Source organism: Papio anubis, chromosome 20 (genome assembly GCF_008728515.1).
Source record: "Papio anubis isolate 15944 chromosome 20, Panubis1.0, whole genome shotgun sequence".
In the NCBI taxonomy this organism is placed as follows: domain Eukaryota; kingdom Metazoa; phylum Chordata; class Mammalia; order Primates; family Cercopithecidae; genus Papio; species Papio anubis.
Window position 1 is genome coordinate 28,847,856 of NC_044995.1, and position 21,462 is coordinate 28,869,317.

Sequence of the window (21,462 nt, forward strand, 5' to 3'; positions counted from 1 at the left end):
TGATCTCCTGGTGTGCCTGTTTGCTTAAAGCGCAATATTGGGGTGGGAGTTACCCGATTTTCCAGGTGTTGTGTGTCTCAGTTCCCCGGGCTAGGAAAAGGGATTCCCTTCCCCCTTGCGCTTCCCAGGTGAGGCGATGCCTCGCCCTGCTTCAGCTCTCGCTGGTCGGGCTGCAGCAGCTGACCAGCACCGATCGTCCGGCACTCCCCAGTGAGATGAACCCAGTACCTCAGTTGAAAATGCAGAAATCACCGGTCTTCTGTGTCGCTGGCGCTGGGAGTTGGAAAAATATGGAACGCTTCACGAATTTGCGTGTCATCCTTGCGCAGGGGCCATGCTCCAATTTTCTAATAATGAAAATCCCAGACAGGTTTTTCAACCTACCAAATCGTTACAATTTTATTCACCCTTCTCTCTCTCTCCACAATCACTAACATCACCACTCACAAAAGAAGAAGAAAATTCCTCCAACGTTCCCCCAATGTGTGCTGTTGCTAGCTCCGAAGCTCTGTGGAGTTTTGTAATGGAGTGTGAACTGCTGGCCCGGATCTGGGCTCTTGTTCTATCTCCTACCCACTAAGGAGAGAAGGAGGACAAATCCGCTGAGCAGAAAAAACAAGCAAACAAACAAAACAAAACAAACAAACAAAACTTTACTCCTCATTTATAACCTCTCATTGATGCAGAGCCGAAGAGGGTCGCCAGGTGCCCAGGGCGCCTGACAAGCGACCCACTGGCCAGCGCGTTCTGCCCTGGGCCGGATCCCAGCGCCCTGCAGGTGTCCGCCCTGCCAGGAAAGGAAGCGGCCCCGCCAGGCAGTGGGATCGGGCACAGCGTCCCGTCCTCACCCTTCGCCACGGAGTGAGTGACATCCTCGATGTGCCTTCGTTTGAGAAAACGCGCCGCTTCCCAGGGAGGGCGTCGGTGACGGGAAGGACCTCCCCTGCTCCTTAGTGGGATGAGGGGAGGGGGGACCAGGCAGAGGCTGGTGCTGGGGACAGAGGAAGCGACACTAGGTTGCAGGCTGGTGTGGGAGGAAAAAAGGAAGCCCCGGAAACAGCCACAGATTTTTCCAGCTGGAGAAGCCCCCCCACCCCGCCCCTGCCTTTTTCCTGGACTCACGATGGAACCCGGCAAGGAGTCCCATACTCGCACAAGGAAGGTGCACTCCACACTGACGGATCCCTGTAAAACACACACCCCGCCAACGGAAGCGAGAGGAACGATAAGCGCACCCATGGCAGGGCCCTGACCCGGTTCTTTCCTGGGCGCCTTAAGTGGTAGTCGGCCACACCCAAACTGCCAGCCAGGAAAGGGCCAGGGCGCAGGGCTGCCTGCTGCCCCCTCGACGCCAGTGTCCTCTGCCCAGGAATTTCAAATCCGCAAAGCAGGGCTCGGCAGGCGCTTCCACCAAACACCCTGGCGAGAGCGCCCCGGGAGGCCACCTCCTGGCCAGCACCCCTGATGCTTTGCGGCTGCGGGGGACAGCAGGAGCCCTAGTTTCCAGGCTTCCCTGCCAGAGAGGGACTGGAAAGGCCATAGAAGGAAAGTTCCTCATTCCACAGGGGAAGGATGCCAGGAAAGAGAGGGCAGAAGGTGGGGAGCAGTGTCCGGAAGATGTTTCTGGCCTAGGAGGCTTGCACCATCCGAGTCCCGGCGGCTCTATAACAAATAAATTCACCCCAGGGTTCCGGGAGGCCAAGGCAGGAGAAGCACTTTTGTCCAGAAGTTTCAGAGCAGCCTGGGCAACGTGGTGAGACCCCGTCACTAGGGAAGACATTTAGTCAGGGGTGATGGGCCACGCCTGCAATCCCAGCTACTCGAGAGGCTGAGGTGAGAGGCTCTCTTGACATTACAGTGAGTCATAAGCTTGTGCCACTGCACTCCAGCCTGGGTGACAGAGCAAGACCCTTTCTCATAGAATAAATAAATATATGAATAAACTCGGCGTCTGGGTTGGGCCGGATTCCTACCCTCCAAAAGCTAATATAGATGCACATCAGGTCTTTCTAGAGCAGCGCTGCAGAGACCGTCACTACACGTGCTGGGTGCTGCTTGACGTGGCCAGTAGCTCAGAAAGAGGAGGAGTAGGAGTGAAGGAGTGGAGAAAGAGGAGGAGGAAAAGAGGAAAATGTAGAGAGAAAAATGGAGGAGGAAACAAGAAGGAGAGGAGAGGAGGAGAAAATGAGAAGATAGTAAGAATAGAGGAAGAGGAGAAAATAAACAGGAGAGGAAGACAAGGAATTATATGAAGAAAAACATGAAATGGGAGGAGGACAGAAGGAGGAGGAGGAAGAGGGGGAGGAAGAAGGATGAGGAGGAGGAAGGAGGAGGAAGGAAGAAGAGGAGGAAGGAGGGAGAAAGAGAGGAGGCATGGAAAGGATGAGGAGGATATGGAAGGGATCAAAGGAAATGGAGGATAAAATGGAGGAAGGAGGGGGGGAAGGAAGAGGAAGAATGGAGGAAGAGGAAGGAAGGGGTGGAGGAAAGAAGAGGAAGGAAGGAGGAGGAAAGAAAGGAAAAGGAAGAAAGAAGGAAGGAAAGGAGGAGAGGAGGAGAAGAAGGAGGAGGAGGAGGTGAAAAGAAGGATGAGGAGAGGAAAGGAAAAAGGAGGAGGAGAGGAGGACAAGGAGAAGAGGAAAAGAATAAGGAGGAATGGAGGAAGGAGGGAGGAGTGGTGGAAGGAGGATGGAAGGAAGGAAGGAGGAAAGAGGAGCAGGAAAGAAGGAGGGAGGAAAGAAGGAAGAAGAGAAGGAGAGGAGGGGAGGAGGAGAGAAGAAGGATGAGGAGGAGGAGAGGAGGGGGAGGAGGAAGAGGAAAGGAGCTGATGGAAAAGGGAAAGAGAAAAGGAGGAGGAAGAGAAGAAAGTTATCACTTTGTGACATTCAGTAATTATGACTATTGTCATGGCTTTTGGATTAAAGTTTAAACTCAATAGAGATGAGAACAAAGATCAAAGATCCAGATTATTTCAGAGCTCAATTTCAGAACTAAAAAAAAGATACGTGGTAATACACCTGTGGACATTGCCAACATTGCCAATGCAAAAGAGTTGCATTACTTTGGTTTTGGATCCAGCCGAATGTCACTATATGCAATGTATGCAGCGCCTAGGAGAGGGCAGAGAGCCACAACACTTAGGTGCTGGGCCTCGTGATATGTCACAATCTCTTTTTGTTCAGAGCCCAAACAGTAGAGGAGAGCCACATCACCTAGGTTCTAGGTTCAGCAATACATCACAATCCTTTCTGAGAGGAAGACCAAAGGAGAGCCACATCACCTAGGCGAGAGCCCCAGAGATACGGCACAATGCCTTCTGTGGGTAGGGATCAGGAAGAAGAGGAAAGTGACATAACCTAGGGACTACAGCCAGCTATATGTTACAATCATCCCAAGGGGCAAGGACGATGCATGAGAGGAGAGTCACATCAAATAGGTGGTGAGCAAAGCAATATGTAACAATCAGAGAAGAGTGTCATCTCCTACATGCTGGCCCATGAGATATGTTACAACCTCCCTATGGGCAAAGCCCAGGTAAGAGAAGAGATTAACATCAAATAGTTGATAGACTAAGGGATATTTTGCAATGCCCCCTGTAAAAAGAGACTAGGAGAAATAAATCAGATTGCCTGTGTGCTTGGCCCAGGGATAAGTCACTTTTTCATCTGTGGAAATGGCCCAGGCGGGTGAGGAGAGTTACATCACTTAGATGCTGGGAACAGAGATATGTAACAATCTCTTCTATAAGCAAGACCCTGGTAAGAAAAGAAAGACACATCAAGTATTTATGGACCCACAGATGCCCCCTTTTTGACAGAGTCAAGGCAAGAAAGTCACATCACCTTGGTCCCAGGCCCAGCAATAGGTCACATTACCTTCTGAAGACAGGGCCAAGGCAAATGAGTAACATCTTGGAGCTGGGCCCAGGATATATGTAACAATCTCCCCTGTGGGCAGAACCTAGGAAGAAGAGAAGTGTCACGTTAGCTAGGTGCTGAGCCCAGAGATATGTCACCATCCCTCCAGGCAAGAGATGAGAGTACATTACCTGGGTGAGGAGTGCAGGGAGATATCACAATCCCCTTTTTAGGCTGTGCCCAGGCAGAAGAGTCACATCGCCTAAGTGTTAGAATGAGCAACGTGTCACAATGCCCCTTGTGTGCAGCACCTCAAGGGAGGAAGGTAGTTGGATCGTGGGGCAGTTTCCCCCATACTGTTTTCATGAAAGTGAGTGAGTTCTCAGGAGATCTGATGGTTTTATAAGTGTTGGAATTTCCTCCTTCTTTCACTTTCTCCCTCCTGCCGCCTTGTGAAGAAGGTCCCTGCTTCCCCTTCTGCCATGATTATAAATTTCCTGAGGCCTCCCCAGCCATGTGGAACTGTGAGCCAATTAAACCTCTTTTCTACCTAAATTTCCTGGTCTTGGGCAGTTCTTTATAGCAGTGTGAAAATGAACTAATACAATATGATATGCATGAGAGTTGCAATCTGCATTAAGACCTTCATGCTGATATGGACCCATGATTGTACGTGTCACTCTAAGCTCAGGTATGAGAGTCAACACCTCCCCAATTGGCTGGGTCTAAATAGAAGAGTACTCATCTGCCTATGAGCTGGGTTTAGAAATGGGTCACTATCCCATCTGGGGCCAGATGTTCATATATGACTAACACAATTCCATCTGTAGACTGTGTCTACGTGTGAGATTCAGCATCTCACCAGTGGGTTGTGTGCATGTGTGAGGATGACTATTTTAAGGATTAGCAGAGTGTGCATACCAGAAACACAGCATCTCTTGTGTTCTTGGACCTGTGATGACACTCTCTGTACCACATGAGGGCTTTACACAATATGCAAGAGTGGTAAACTTCTGTGATCTTTATACAAAGAGGACACCCAGGATCTTACCTTTTCCCTAAGCCTAGCTATAAGAGACAGTATCACTTTCATCGGCTAGTTCAAGGTATGAGAGTCATCATCACACCTGTGAGATGGGCCAGGATATATGTCACAGTCACTCCTCTGCATTAGGAGTAAGCAGGAGAGTAACATTACCTGGGTTTGAGGTCAGAGGTATGTCACAATCTTCTCTGAGGGCTCAGCAATATGTCACAGTGATCTGTGTATTCAAGACCCAGTCAAAAGGGCCTCATCACCTTGTTGTGGGGTCCAGTGATATGTCATAATCTTTTCTGTTAGGAGGGTGCGGGCAGAAAAGAAAAGTCACATTTCCTAGGTAGTATATGCAGATATATGTCACAAGGCCCCCTGTGGGCAGGGCCCAGGCAGGAGCCTCTTATTTTCTAGGTGTTGGACCGAGTGTTATTTCATAATACACCAAGTATTTGGAGCCTAGGAAAAAGGAGAGTCACATCAAGTAGGTGCTGGGCCAAGTGATATGTTATAATAACCCTCTTTAGCAGGGCCCCGGCAGAAAAATAAATGTGTCACATCACCCAGGTGATAAACAAAAAGATATGGCATAACACCCCTGAGGGCAGGGCTCATGCAGAAGAGGTGCATCTCACGGTTGTTAAGATAGGCCATATGTCAAAATACACAATTTATACTGAGCTCAGTCAGGCAGGAGAAAAGAGTAACATTACCTAGGTTCTGGGCTCAGCGATACATCACAATACCTCCTTGGTCAGAGCCCAAGAAGTAGAAGAGAGTTACCTCACCTAGGCGCTGAGTCCATCAATATGTCACAATACTCACTGAAGGAAGGGACCAAGAATGAGGAGTACATCATTTTGGTGAAGGGCCCAGAGCTGTGTACCAATGCTCCCTGTGGGTAGGGCTTAGGAAAAAAAGAAGAGAGTCACATAACCTGTCACATAACCTAGACAGCTGAGCCCAGGCCTATGTCAAAATTACAACAGTGGTCAGAGTCCAGATATGAGAGGAGAATCATATCACATAAATATTGGGTGAAGGGATATGTCACAATCCCCACTGGGGACAGAAGCAGAAAAATAAGGAGAATTACGTCATCTAGGTAATGGGCCCAGAGATACATTGCAGTGACCCCTGTGGGCAATGGCCAGGCAGTAGAAGGACATCGCCTGTGTGTAGGGTCTAGGGATAATTCACTCTACCTTCTGTGGGCATAGCACAGGCAAATGAGGAGAGTCACAACACCTAGGTGCTGGAATCAGAGACATGTCACAATCTCTTCTAATGGCAAAGCCCAAGTAAGTGAGAAGAGTCACAGCAAATAGTTCATGAATTTAGAGATATGTCACAATGCCACGCCCCCCCCTACCCCCCGCCCTGGGTAGGGTCCAGGCAAGAGACTCACATCGTCTTGGTGCTGAGCCCAGCAATATGTCACAAAGCTTTCTGAGGTCAGAACCAAGGCAAAAGTGTAACATCACCTTACTCTTGGGTCCAGAGACATGTCACCACCTTTTCTACAAGAAGAACCTAAAAAGAATAGAAGAGTCACATCAACTCAATGCTGGGCCCAGTGATAGGTCACAATGTTCCCTGTGAGCAGAGATCAGGCAGAAGTGAGTCATATCACCTGGCTAATGGGTGCAGAGATGTCACAATGCCTCCTGTAGGCAGGGCCCAGGCAGGAGAGTTACATCACCTGGGTTCTGGACCCAGCAATATATCACAATGGGCCATTTGGGCAGGGTACAGGTGGGAGAACCATATAACCTGGGTGTTGGGCCCAGTGATATGTCACAATGCCTTCTGTGCACAGTGACAAAAGAGAAGGGTAGACTCACATTAACTGGATATAAGGCCTAGTGACAGTGATATGTCACAATGCTGTCTGTGGGCAGTGCCAAGGCAGTGGAACGTCCCATCATGAAGGTTCTGGGTTTAGCAAGATGTCAAAATTCCATCTGTGGGTTGGGCCCAGGCAAAAGGGTCGAATCACTTAGTTCCTGGACAGAGGCATATGTCACACAATCTCACATGCAGAATGATACAGGGATAAAGTTAAAATTCTTGCACGTGAACCAATTCTAAGTATGGGAGTCAACATCTCCTCTATGTTGGATCTTAATACATGAGTCACAATCTCAATGCTGTACTGGGTCTGTGCGTGAGAAGCTCGCTTTCTTCTGTGCCCTACGCCTCCTTAGTAGAGTCGCAGCCTCACAGGTGGGCTGATTCTTGGTCTGAGAGTCACCAGCCCACCTGTGGACTGGATCCACCTATAACAGTCACTCTTTCAAGTTTCCACTGCCTCCAAATGTGACATTCAGAACCTCAAAAGTTGACCATGTTCATGTGGCAGTACGACAATATTTCTTGTTAACTGGATGTGCATACAGGTGTCAAAATCTCACCTGTGCTGTGCCTTGTCAGGAAACTCTTTGTAGCACCTGAGGGCTTTCTGCATGAGAGTCTCGATATGCTCTGAGACCTCCCTGCTGGTGGGACACATAGTTATAATTTTTACCCTAAGCTCTTGTCTCAGAGTCAACTTCTCTTCAATTGGCTTGGTCCAAATAGAAGTGTCCTCACCTAACTATGAAGTAAGTTTAGAAATAAGTCACCATCCCAACTGTAGCATGTGACAGAAACAATTCCTGCTGTGGATGGTGTCAACCTCTGTGATTCAGGACCGCACCTGTGGGGTCTGTCCACGTGTAATGGTGAAAATGGATGGTAGGGTGAGAATATGAGAAACATAATCTCATTTGGATGCTGGGCTCTGTGATGACATGGGATCTTACCCATTTTTCTAATCCCAGCTAAAATGGACAGTATCTTTCCTATTGGCTAGTGTGTGGTATTAGAGTCTTCATTGTGACTGTTAGCTGGACCAAGACATATGTCACAGTCTTACCTGTGGATAGGGAGCAAAGAGATGAGTCACATCACCTGTGTTCTGGGTCAGGAATATTTCACAATCTTCCCTAACAGAAGGGACCAGGCAGAAGAGTCACATCACCTGGGTACTCAGCGAGGAATATGTTACAATCCCCTCCTGAAAGCAGGGTGCAGGCTGCAGAGTCACATGACCTCGGTAATGGGCCCAGCGATACATCCAAATGCTTTCTGTGGGCAAGGCCAGGCAAAAAAAAAAAAAAAAAACAAAAACTCACCTCACCTCAATGCTGGGTCAAGTGATACATCACAATCTTCTTATTTGACAGGTCTCAGGCAATAAAAATGTGTCACATCTCCTAGGTGATGAGTAAATTGTATCATCTAATACCCCTGTCTTCGGGGCTCATGGAGAAGAGTCGCATCACCTACTTGTTGAGTCCAGCCATATATTACAACACACAATGTATGCTGGACCCAGGCAGGAGAGGAGAGTAACATCCCCTAGGTGCTGTGTCCAGGGATACATCACAGTGCCTCCTTGAGCAGAGCCCAAAAAGGAAAGAAGAGTCACATTACTTAGGTGCCAGGTGAAACAATTTGCCACAATGTCAATACTTCCTGAGAGAAAGACCGAGGCAGAAGTGTCACATCACCTTGGTGAGGGGACAAGAAATATGTAGCAATGTCCCCGGTAGGTAGGGCTAGAAAAAAAGAAATGCATCATATAACATAGAGTCAGTGCTCACTTCTCTGTCACAATCACACCCATGGGCAGGGCTTGGGCAAGAGTAGAGAGCAGTATTATGTAGGTGCTGCAGCAAGCAGTATGTCACAATTACCACTGTGGGCAGGTCTCATAAAGAAGAGGAGAAACACATCACCTAGGTCAGGTCATGGGCCCAGAGATGTGTCACAGTGGCCACTGTCGACAATATCCAGGCAGAAGAATGACATTGCATGTGTGCTGGGTCTAGTGATAACTCATTATTCCTTCTGTGGGCCTGGCACAGGCAAAAGAGGAGAGTCACAACACCTAGCTGCTTGACCCAGAGGTATGTCACTATCTCCTCTATGGGCAAAGTCCAGGTAAAACAGCAGAGTCACATCAAATAATTGGTGTGCCCAGAGATATGTCATAATGCCTTCTGTTGGCAGGGCCCATGCAAGAGAGTCACATCACCTAGGTGTTGGACCCAGCCATATGTCACAATACACAATGTATTCAGGGTTCAGGCAAGGGATGATAGTCACATCATTTAGGTCTTGGATCCATTGAAACATTACAAATTTTTCCTTGAGCAAAGGCTAGGCAGCAGAGGAGAGTCACACCATCTGCTTTAGTTCTAGCAATACCTGACCCCTGAGAGGAGGGCCCAGGTAAAAAGGTAACATCATCTAGGTGAAAGGCCTAGAAATATGTCACAATTCTCTTTGTGGGTAAAGATCAGAACGAAGAGGGAAGTTACATAACGTAATAGATGGGCTGATCTATATGTCACAATCACTCTAGGGGAAGAGCTCAAACATGAGAGGAGAGTCACACCACATAGGTGCTGCATATTGTGCAATACGGAATGTATGCAGAGCCCGGAAAGGAGAGGACAGTCACATCCCCTAGGTGCTGTGCCCAGCAATACATTACAATCTCTTCTTGGGCACAGCCCAAGCAGTAGAGGAGAGTTATATTACCTTGCTGTTGTACCCCAAAATATGGCACAATACACCCTGAAGAAACAGCCCAGGCAGCAGTGTCACCTCACCTGGGGAGGGTTCCACAAATATGTCAAAATGCCTTCTTTGGTTAAGGCTCAGGAATAAGAGAAGAGAAAAATAACGTAGGGGCTGCGGCCAGCCATATGTTACAACAACCTTAGTGAGCAGGGTCCAGGTATGAGGGGAGGGTCACATAACATAGATGCTGTGCCAAGTGATACGTCACAACTCACACTATGGACAGTTCTCTGGAAATAAAGGAGAGTCACATAATGTAGTTCATGATCGCAGAGATACATCACAATTATGTAGCTCTTGTCCTTATGGACAGGAACCAGGAAGAATCATCACATCTCCTGTGGGCTGTGTCCAGGGATAAGTTACTCTCCCTTCTGTGATCAGAGCCCAGGAAGAAAAGGAGAGGCTCATTACTTAGGTGTTTGGCCCAGAGGTACGTCACAAGGTTGCCCGTTGGCAAATACCAAGTAAGACAGTAGAGTAACATCAAATAGATGATGGGTCCAGAAACATGTCACAAGTCCCCCTGTAGGCAGAATGTAGGCAGGGTACTCACATCCTGGGTTTTAGACATGGCAGTATGTCACAAGATGCAACGTGGGCAATGTTAAGGCAGAAGAATATAAAACATACGCCCTAGGTGTTAGGTCCAGGAATGTCACATGGAATTGTGACATATCCCTGCCCCTAGCACCTAGGATATATGCCTTCATTGTGACATCCTCACTCAGGTGCTTATGTCACAATCAGAGCTGCAGGTGCGTTCAAGGATAAGATTAAAAATCCCGTACATGTTCCTATTCTGGGTACGAGAGTAAACATGTCCTGTATGTTGGGTCTAAGTACAAAATTAACAATAGGAACAGTGGACTGAATCTGCGCATGAGAACTTCAATTCCTTCTGTGCATTGTGTCGTATTTGTGGAGTAATAGCCTCACAGTTGAGTTGAATCTTAGTCTGAGATTCACCAAGACACATGTAAATTACATACAAGTATGAGAGTCAATTATCCAATTTTTAACTTCCTCCTAATGTGAGCAGTACGCTGAGTTCATGTGCAAGAATGAAAATCTTTACTATGAGCTTTGTGTGCATAAGAGTGTCACAATCTCACCTGGACTAGAGATAGGTTACAATCCCCTCCTGAAAGCGGGGCACGGGCAGCAAAGTCACCTCACCTGGATGCTGAGTCCAGCAGTAAATCACAATATTCTCTGTTAGCAAGGAACATGAAGGAGAGACACATCACCTGGGCTTCCGGGCCCAGTGATACATCACAATCTCCCCTAAGGCAAGAACAGAAGAAGAAGAAGAAGAGTCACATCAGCTCGGTGCTGGGTCAGTCATAGGTCACAATCCCCTCTGTGAGCAGGAACCACGCAGGAGAAGTGAGTCCCAACAGTGTCCCCTGTGGGCAGCGCCAAGGCAGGATAATAGGGTCACATCACCTAGGTGCTGGGTCCAGCGATATATCACAATCCTGTATGTGGACTGGGGCCAGGCTAGAGAGTCAAAGCACTCAGGTGCTGGCCAGAGGCATATATCACATTTACACCTGCAGGAAGGTCAGAGAATGATATTTACGATTCAGCACATGTCCTGTTTCTGAGTATGTGAGTTAATGCCTTATGTACGCTGGGTCTAATTACATGAGTTCATCTCAACAATAAACTGAAACAGTGCATGAGAGGCGCAAACTTTCCTGTGTGCTGTTCACCTGAGTGAGTTACAGCCTCACGGGTGTGCTGAATATTGGTCTTATAATCACCAACCTACCTGTGGACCAGATTCACAGATGAGAGTCAACTTTCTAACATCTGACTGCTTTTGGTTGTGAAATCCAGAGCTTTAACAATGGGCTGTGTTCATGTGGGAAGATGACAATCTTTTCTGTCAACTTGGTGAGTGTCACAATCTCACCTGTGTATCACCCTAAGGCTTTATACCTTATGCATGAAATTCTCAATCTGCTGTATGGATTATGATTATACCTGTGCCCTTAAGCCCAAGTATGAGAGTCAACATCTCTCCAATTAGCTGAGTCCAGAATGAAGAATCTTCACCTTCCTATGAGCTGAGCTTAAAATGTGTCACCATCCCAACTGTGTTTATGTGTTTACATATGATAGCCACAATCTCAACTGTAGACTGTGTCCGCATGTAAGATTCAGGACCTCAATAATGGGCTTTGTTCGTGTGAGAAAATGATGAGAAACACAACCTCACCTGTGTCTTGGGCTCTGTGTTGACAGTCTCTGTACCACCCAAGGACTTTCTATGAAATGTGACACAGGGGTAGTTCTCTATGACCTTCATACAAAAATGAGACCTAGGATTTGACCCATTTTCCTAAACCCAACTAAGAGAGACAGTATCTTTCATATTGGCTGGCTCAAGTTATGAGAGTCATTGTGACACCTGTAAACTGAATTAAGATATATGTGACAATCCCACAACCGGGTAAGGAGGGAGTGAGCAGGAGAATCACATCACCTGGGTGCTGTGCCGGAGATATTTACAACCTTCTCTGAGAGCAGTGACCAGGCAGGAGAGTCACATCACATTGTTGCTGGGCTGGAAGTATGCCATAATTTGTTCTGAGAGCAAGAACCAGGCAAGAGAGTCACAGTACCTGTGTTTTCAACCAGCAATATGTTATAATCCCCTCCTGAAAGCAGGACTAAGGCAGCAGAGTCCCTTCACCTGGTTGCTGGGCCTAATGATGTGTCACAATGTCTTCTGTGGCTAGGCCCAATCAGCAAAGGCATGTACTAAGTACTAAAAATTACTTAGTGTTGGCTCCAGTGATGTGTCACAATACTTTTTTTTTGTTTTGGATATGGCCCACGCAGAAAAGGAAATTTGAAACACCCTAGGTGATGAACAAAAAGACACACAATAATAACCTTGTGGGCTGGACCCATGCAGGACAGTCACATCACCTAGGTGTTGGACCCAGCCATATTTCACAATACACAATACATGTGGGGCCCAGGCAGGAGAGGAGAGTTACATCACCTGCTTACCGGGCTCAGTGATATGTCACCATCTCCCCTGTGCACGGGGTGCAGACAGAAGAGGAGAGTCACATTTCCTAAGTGATAGATGTAGTGATATGTCACAGGTCTCCTGTGGGCGGGGCCCAGGCAGGAGCCTTTTATTTTCTGGATGTTTAGTGCAAAAATATGTCACAATACCCTAAATATCCAGGGCCCAGACAAAAGAGGAGCGTCATGTTAACTAGAACCTATGTCCAGTAATATGTCACAATCCCCGCGTTTGGCAAGGCCCAGGCAGAAGAGGAGAGACACATCACATAGGAAACAGACATAAAAAATATGTCATAATGCCTCTGTGAGCAGCGCTTATGTGAGAGAGTAGCATCACCTAGGCGTGATAACATGCAATATGTCACAACACAGAATATGTGCAGGGCCCAGGCAGGAGAGGAGAGTCCCATCGCCTAGATGCAGAGCACACATCAACACATAAAAATTCCTTATCGGTCAGAGTCCAAGATGTTGAGAGAGTCACATCACCTAAATGCTTGGTCCAGCAATATGTCACAATACCCTCTGAGTGAAGGCTCCAGGCAGGAGAGTGAGTCACATCACCAAGGTAAGAGACTTAGAGATATGTCATGATGTTTTGTGTGACAAAGTTTCAGGCAAAAGAAGCACGTCATCCAGTTTCTGGATCCAGTGATATGTCACAATTATTTCTGTCGTCAGGGTGCAGGCAGAGGTGAAGAGTCACATTTCCTAGGTGATATGTCACAACGCCTACTGTGGGAACGGTCCAAGCAAGAAACTCAAATCACCTTGGTAATAGTCCACGCAATTTGTAATAATGCCTTTTGAAGGCAGCGCTAAGGCAAAAAAGTGACATCACCTTGGTGCCGGGTCCAGCGATATGTCACAATGCTTCCTGTAGACATCACCAAGGCAGAGCAGGAGACTCACATCACCTAGGAGCAAGGCCTACCACTATGTCACAATGCCCCTGTGGACATTGTCAAGGAAAGAGAGTTAAGTCACATCACCTAGCTTCTGAGTTCAGTGATATGTCACAATCCCTTCTGTGGGCTGGTCCCAAACAAGGAGAGTCAAATCATTTAGGTGCTGGGAAGAGGCACATGTCACACCCGCAAGGAAGTCCAAAGATGAGATTAAAAATTCCACACATGTCCAAATTCTAGGTATGAGAGTCAATGCCTCCTGTATGTTGCTTCTAAACACATGAGGCACAATCTCTACAACGGATTGAATCCACTCATGAGAGCTTCAATTTTTTTCTGTGTACCGTGTTCCCTTACTAGAATCACAATCTTACAGGTGTGCTAGATTTTGGCCTGAGAAGCACCAATTAACCTGCAGACCAGATCCACTAATGAGAGTCAATTTTCCAACTTTTGACTGTCTCCAGGTATGAGATTCAGAACCTCAATGGTGGGCTGTGAAAGGATGATCATCTTTACTGTTTGCTGTGTGTGTGCAAGAGTGTCACAATCTTACCTTCTTTTAGGGCCATGTTAAGTCACGTTCTGTATCACCCAAGGGCTTTATATGGTATGCATGGGAGTCACAATTTCCTCTAAATCCTTTGTGCTGGTATGGACCCATGATGATGTCTGTAGCTTTAAGCCCATGTGTGACAGTCAACATCTTTCTAATTGGCTGGGTCCAGATAGGAGAGTCCTCACCTGCCAGAGCTGGGTTTAGAAATGAGTCACCATCACAACTCTGAACAGAAATTCACAAATGAATGTCACAATTTTAACTGTGGACTGCATCCAGTTGTGTGTGAGATTAAGTACCTCACTAGTGGGCTTTGTTCATGTGTGAGGCTGACAATCCTAATGGTTGTCAGGGTGAGCACACAAGAAACACAATCTCATCTGCATGCTGGGCCTTGTGATGACATTCTCTCTACCACCCAAGGGTTTTATACAACACGGAAGAGAGTGGTAACCTTTTATAACCTTTGTACAGAAAGGAAACCTAGGATCTTACCCATTTGTCTACCCCTATCTATGACAGACAGTATTTGTCCTCCTGGCTGGTTCAAAATATTAGAGTCATTATCGCACCTGTGCACTGAGCCAATATATATGTCAAACTCCTACCTGTGGGTAGGGAGGAAACAGAAGAGTCACATCACCTAAGTGCTGGGCCAGAGATATGTGACAATCTTTTCCGAAAGAAGGGACCAGAAAAAAGAGACATATCACCTGGGTTCTAAGCCAGGGATATGTTACAATTCCCCACTGAAAGCAGGGCACAGACAACAGCAACACATCACTCGGATGCAGGGCTCAGTGACAATGTCACACTGTGACCTCTGGGTAAAACTCAGGCATAAAAGACACCTGGTTTCTGGGTTCCACAATGTGTAGCAATCTTTCCTATAAGCAGCATGAAAGCAGAGGGGGAGAGTCACATCTCTTAGGTGGTGGATACAAAGATATGTCACAAGTCTTCTGATACTCATACCCCAGGCAGGAGTCTCTCATCCAGTATAAGTTGGGATCAGTATTAGGTCACAATACCTAACATATGTGTAGGTCCAGGTCCATTATTTGGTCCATCCATATGTAGGGCAGGTCCATTAGAGAGAAGAGTGTCACATCATGTAGGGACTTGGCAAGGTGATATGCCATAATCCCCATGGTGATAGGCCCAGAGACATATCATATAAAAGAGAACAGTTACATTACCTAGGTGCTCAATCTATCCCATGATATGTTACAATAACCACTTTTTCTTTTCTTTTTCTTTTTCTATTTTTTTGGCAGGGCCCAAGCAGAAGAGATGAGTCACATCATTTATATGATGAATGAAAAGGTATGTCATTATTCCCCTGTGGGCAGGGCTTGTGCAGAAAAGTTGCATCTTCTAGGTGTTGGACTCAAAAATAAATCACAATGTCTGCAGCACTTTAGAAAGAGAGGAGAGTCACATCACTTAGGTACTAGGCCCAGTAATACATCTCAATCACTTCTTGGGCAAAGCTCAAGCCGTAAAAATGAGTCACATTACCTAGATTCTGGGTATAGCAATATGTCACAATACCCCCTGAGAAGAGGTCCCAGGAAAGAGTGTCACCTTCGTGAGAATCTCAGAGATATGTGGCAATTCCATTTTTGGGTATTCACAAAAAACAAGAAGGTCCCATTACCTAGAAGCTGGGCTCAGCTCTATGACACAATCACCCTAGTGGGCAGGTCCATTAGAGAGAAGAGTGTCACATCATGTAGGTGCTGGGCAAAGTGATACGTCATCATCCCCATGGTGATAGGCCCAGAGACATGTCACAGTGACCTCTTTAGGCAGAGACTAGGCAGAAGAATTACATCACTTGTGTGCTGGGCCTAGTGATTAGTCACTCTCATTTCTGTGGACATTGCCCAGGCAGAAGAGCACAGTCACATTACCCAGGTGCTGGGCAAAGAGATATGTCACAATCTTTTACACGGGCAAAACCCAGGTAAAAGAGAAGAGTAATATCAGATAGTAGGTGTTACCAGAGATATGTCATAATGCCCCACCTATGAAAGACCCAGGCAGTCAAAATACATCACTTGGTTGCTTAACCTAATGATATGCTACAATCTTTCCTGTGCGCATGATGCAGACAGGAGAGTCATATCTCCTGTGTGATGGATGCAGATATATGTCACAAGGTCTCTTGTGGGCAGGGTCCAGATGGAAGCCTTCTGTTCGCTAGGGTTTGGGCCCAGTGATATATGTCACAATACCCAAATTATGCAGGACCTAGGCAAAAAAGGAGAGTCACATCACCTAGGTACTGGGTCCAATTATATATCACAATTTTCTATTTTGGCAGGACCCAGGCAGAAAGAAAAGTTATATCACCTACGTGATGAATGAAAATACATCTTATAATAGTTTTGTGGGCAGGACCCATGCGGGAGAGTCACATCAGCTAGGTGTTGGACCCAGAAATATGTCACAATATACAATGTGTACAGGTTTGAGGCATGAGACGATAGTAACTTTACTTATTTGTTGGGCCAAGCTATACAATCCTTTTTATGGGCACAGCCCAAGTAGTAGAGGAGAGTCACATCACCTAGGTGCTGGATCCAGCAACGTGTCACAATACCTGCTGAGGGGAGGGTACAGGCAAGAGAATCACATCACTTACATGAGGGGGCCCAGAAATATCTCGCAATACTCCCTGTGGGTAGAACTCAGAAAAAAGAAGAGAGCCACATAATCTAGAAGCTGGGCCCAGCTGTATGTTACAATCACCCAGGGGACAGGTCCCAGGCATGAGAGTGGAGTCACACCACATAGGTGCTGGGCCACGCAATTTGTCACAACCTTCACTGAAGATGGGTCTCCAGAAAAAGAGGAGAATCACCTCATTTAGGTAACAAAACCTGAGTTATGTCACAGTTGCTTGTTTGGGCAGAGGTCAGGAAGAAGTATCACACAACCTGTGTGCTGGACTAAGCAACACGTCACTCTCTCTTTTTTAGGCATGGCCCAGGCAGGAGAGACGAGTCATATCACCTAAGATCTGGATTCACGGATATGTCCCAATTTCTTTTTTGGGCAATGCTCAGGTAAGACAGCAGAGTCACATCAAGTGGTTGATGGGCCCAGAGATATATCATATTGCCCCTTGTGGACGGGGCCCAGGGAGGAGACTCACATCACGTTGGTGGTAGGACAAGAAATATATCACAGTACGTTTTGAGAGCAGAGCCAAAAGAGTAACATCATCTTGGTGTTGAGTGTAGCAATATGTTCTAGCTTTCTCTGTGGGCAGAACCTATAAAGAAGGGAAAAGTTGGCCAGGCACGGTAGCTCATTCCTGTAATCCCAACTCTTTAGGAGGCCAAGGAGGGCAGATGGCTTGAGGTCACAGTCCAAGACCAGACTGGCCACCATGGGGAAACTCCATCTCTACAAAAAATACAAAAATTAGCTGGGCATGGTGGCAGGCACCTGTAATCCCAGCTACTCAGGAGGCTGAGGCAGGAGAATCGCTTGAACCTGTGAGGCAGAGGCTACAGTGAGCCAAGATTGCTCCACTGCACTCCAGCCTGGATGACACAATGAGACTCCATCTCAAAAGAAAAATAAAAAAGGAGAGAAAAGTCACATAAGCTAGGTGCTGGGCCCAGTGATATGTCACAGTAACCCCTTTGAGAAGGGAACAGTCAATAGAGAATCACATCACCTCTGTGGTGGACACAGAGATACCTCACAATGCTCTCTGTAGGCAAGGCCAGGGCAAAAGAGTTACATAACCTGGGTATTAGACTAAGCAACATGTCACAATGGCCAGTATAGGCCAGACACAGACAAGAGAGTCACATAACCTGGGTGTGGGGCTCAGTTTTACGTCAAAATGCCCCCTGCTGGCAGCAACAAAGAGGGAAAGGAGACTCACATCACCTGGATATAAGGCCCAGTGATATGTTACAATCCCCTGTGAGCAGTGGTAAATCTGAAGAATAGAGTGACATCACCTAGGGGCTGAGTCCAGTGATATGTCACAATTCCATCTGGGTTGGGCCCAGGCAGATGTGTCAAATCACAAAGGTTCTGTGAGGTGCATGTCACAATCACACCTGCAGGAAGTCCCAGTAATGAGATTAACAATCTCATGCATGTCCCAGTTCTAGGTATGAGAGTCAACACCTGTGTATTGGAGCCAAATAGATGAGTCACAGTCTCAACAATTGACTTGATCCATGTGTGAGATTCTATTTTCTTTCTGCATTACTATTAGTAACAGTACCTATTAATCCTTCCACAATCTATATCTTTGTCCTGTATGAATGTACATACAAAGACTGATACATATACAAGATTATATGAGCATTTCTATGTAAATATATACACAAAAATTGTTCTTCAAGACGTTTCTCAATCTCTTAGCATATTCTAAGGGTGAAGATGTAGAATTATTTCTCTTCTCTGTCTCGGTAGCATGTCAGAATGGAACGTAGCTATACAATGTTGTTTGTATAGACAAACTAAGCTTCACTTTCAGGGACAAGGTCTGGGAAATAAGCTGATATTAAAGCCATGTAACACTTTCTGTCCAGGTTAGTATTTCTGGACTTTGATTTTCTTCTCAGTATATGCATGAGCTATTCTCATCCACCACTGGGGGTCCATCTTGATTAATCTACAATTGATATTCAGAGAACTGGCTGATTGAATCCACCTGAGCTGAGCTAATTCACTGATTGAAATCACCTGGGCTGAGCTTATTGGCCAATTAAAATAATCTGGGACTCAAATATTGGCTGACTGTAGTCACCGGGGCTGAACTAATTGGCTGATTTTAATCTCCTGGGATCAGCTAATTGATTGTAATTACCTGATTTGAGTTAATTGGCTGATTGAAATAAAAAAATGCTGACCTAATTGGCAGATCGAAATCATCTGGAATGAGGTAATTGACTGGATTTACCTGATCTGAGCTAATTACCCAGACCAAGCTAATTGGCTAATTGGAATAAACTGGGCTGAGCTAATTGGCTGATTGGAATCATCAGGGCTGAGTAAATGGGTTGATTGTATTCACCTCGCCTGAGAAGAGTAAGTAGGGAAATGACCTCTGACTTAGTTTTTTTTTTTTTTTTTTTTTTTTGGTTTTAAAGTTTATTTTCCATGTACAGTTGCAGATTATGCAAAACATAGAAAATTGACTATTTTGAAGGTACATTAAGTAGAAAGTTTCTAACTACCCTAAATTCACATTTATCCCCAAACCGAGTTTCAAAATTAACCTCTAGCCTTGTCCTAGCATTTCCACACCACCACAAAACTGTCCAAGTTGCTCTGTTGTAAGTAACCTTTTAGCGATATTTAGTAATAAATAATAGTTAGCGATAATAGTTAGCGATAACTATTAGCGATAACTATTACCGCTAATAGTTAGCGATAACTATTAGCGATATTTAGTAATATCCCCTAAGGCAGATTTTAAACTATGATACAGCTTTTATCTAGGCCACTGTGTTTATCGTGTTTACAAACAGGCTTGGAGTTTTATGTTTCTTCATCATCAGCTAACATAGAGCATCCTAGAATTTCAACCTGTTCATGAGGGGTGTGCACAAATGCATGCAAACTATAGCAGTGTGGGAGTGAGGAGGTCTCCGATGTTCCTGTATTCAGGTATATGTAGACACATTCACACAGACCAACAAGTCAAACATTCTCCAAACTCATTTGAACAGAGACCCAAAATAATTTTAATGCAAATAACAAAATGAGTTAGTCTGTCTCCATCACATAGCCCCTCAATGAAAGAATTACAGTACTTTATAAAAGTGCCATAAAATGCACAAACTACAGTTCCTTCAAATATAGTTGATGCTATCTTTGGTCCTAATATCTGCTTCTTGGATGTCAACTAATTTTGTCGTTGTTATTGTTCTTGAATAACTGGTAATAAGCACCAAATGAAGGCTGATTCTACCTACAGGTAAGAAGGTTGAATGTTTTCTCCCTGATGTCATTATTTCTTTCCAACTTCCCAAATGCAAGTCACATAGCAGGGAAGAGGCATTTCTCACTGAATGTGACAAATGCCTCACTGATGTGGGCACTGAATGTTGTACAGTAGTGGCAACCAGCCGGGAAAATCCACAGGATCATCTCAGACTGCATTCAACACAGACACTCATGCAGCCTTGACATTTTTTGTGAAGGGAATTCATGTATTGCTTGGGGGCTGATCTCTGGTTTTAAGGTGTTTTGTTTGTTTCCATTGTGACTACCAGAAAATTATAGAAAAGCCACCAAGGTAGAAAGTTTCAAGGAAACTTAAGATTCAACTTTCTCCATGAGCTTGGGTAGCATCCTGTTAACCCTGGGGGTGTAAAACATGTTCTTGCCCACATGACCAATGATAGTTTCTCATTGAGGCAGAAGGTGTCATTTGTCCTGTGTGTGGCCCCAAGCCACCCTGTACTGCGTTGGTGGCTTCTCCATAGGGAGGGGGTCCTATCTCATGGACTGCAAACTTCACGATGGCAGGGAGGCTATCTAGATTTGCTCACCCCTGCATTTTCGGAGCCTTACACACTGCCTGGAACATGGTAAACATTTAATACCATTTGTCAAAAATGAATGAAAGAGTAGATGGAAAGAACAAATCCTGCATTGAAAAGATATCCACAGTTGCCCTAAAACTACCCAAACCAGGTGTCTCTTCAGTTCCACTGGAACTGAGCTGATGGCAAATCATCACTTCACTCAGCACAAGGTCAAGTGCAAAAGTATTTAAATAGCACAAGGTCCCACACCCCATCCCAGGACAGCTCCCAGCATCCTGCTCCAACATAAGCAGAAAAAGACAACGAGGTGCAAAGAGCTTCTATCCTGGGAGAGTTCCTGGGTGACCTGCATTGCTGCATAGCACATCATGCTTTGATCCTGAAGGACAAGGCCCCAAAAGCTCTATTTCTCAGCATAGTCTTAGAATCACCTGGGAATCCTTCCCCTAGACTCACTGAAATAGCCTGTCCCAAGCAGCAAGGGAACCCCTAAAGCTTGAAAACCCTGGCTCTATGGGATCCTCTCACTGCATTTGCTGTCAGGACCATGGGCCCCTCCATGGACGTGTTTTCTGAATGTTACACAGATGGGTACTGCCCAATAAATGCCATCTGCACGAACTGAATGGAGCTATATTTAGACTGATCTAAATGCCTCCAGGAGCATTTAAAAATAGGCACACATAAAGCAGGCTCCCTTCCATGCCACAGGCCTCGATTTTGAATTATTTTATTTATGTATTTATTTTTTTGAGACGGAGTCTCTGGGCTGGGCTGGGCTGTCACCTGGGCTGGAGTGCAGTGGCGCGATCTCGGCTCACTGCAACCTCCACCTCTCAGGTTCAAGCGATTCTCCTTGCCTCAGCCTCCCAAGTAGCTGGGATTA

At 46.0% G+C, this 21,462-nt stretch overlaps 1 long non-coding RNA gene and 1 pseudogene across 3 annotated transcripts in view; one reads left to right on the forward strand and one right to left on the reverse strand.

The window, feature by feature from the left end:
* Positions 1 to 284: 284 nt before the first annotated feature.
* Positions 285 to 455, reverse strand: LOC116271765 (annotated as a pseudogene).
* A 13,193-nt stretch (positions 456 to 13,648) lies between these two features.
* The window catches only part of LOC108583342, a 37,197-nt gene continuing 29,383 nt past the window's right edge, over positions 13,649 to 21,462 (forward strand). Inside the window, exons 1-4 of one of the 3 annotated variants that reach the window (XR_004180469.1) lie at positions 13,649 to 13,724; positions 13,861 to 13,951; positions 15,321 to 15,369; positions 17,031 to 17,117. This is a non-coding gene — a long non-coding RNA (uncharacterized LOC108583342). Of the gene's footprint in view, positions 13,725 to 13,844; positions 13,952 to 15,320; positions 15,370 to 17,030; positions 17,426 to 21,462 lie in introns of those variants that run through there. The other 2 variants (XR_004180468.1, XR_004180470.1) reach the window with 2 other exon arrangements.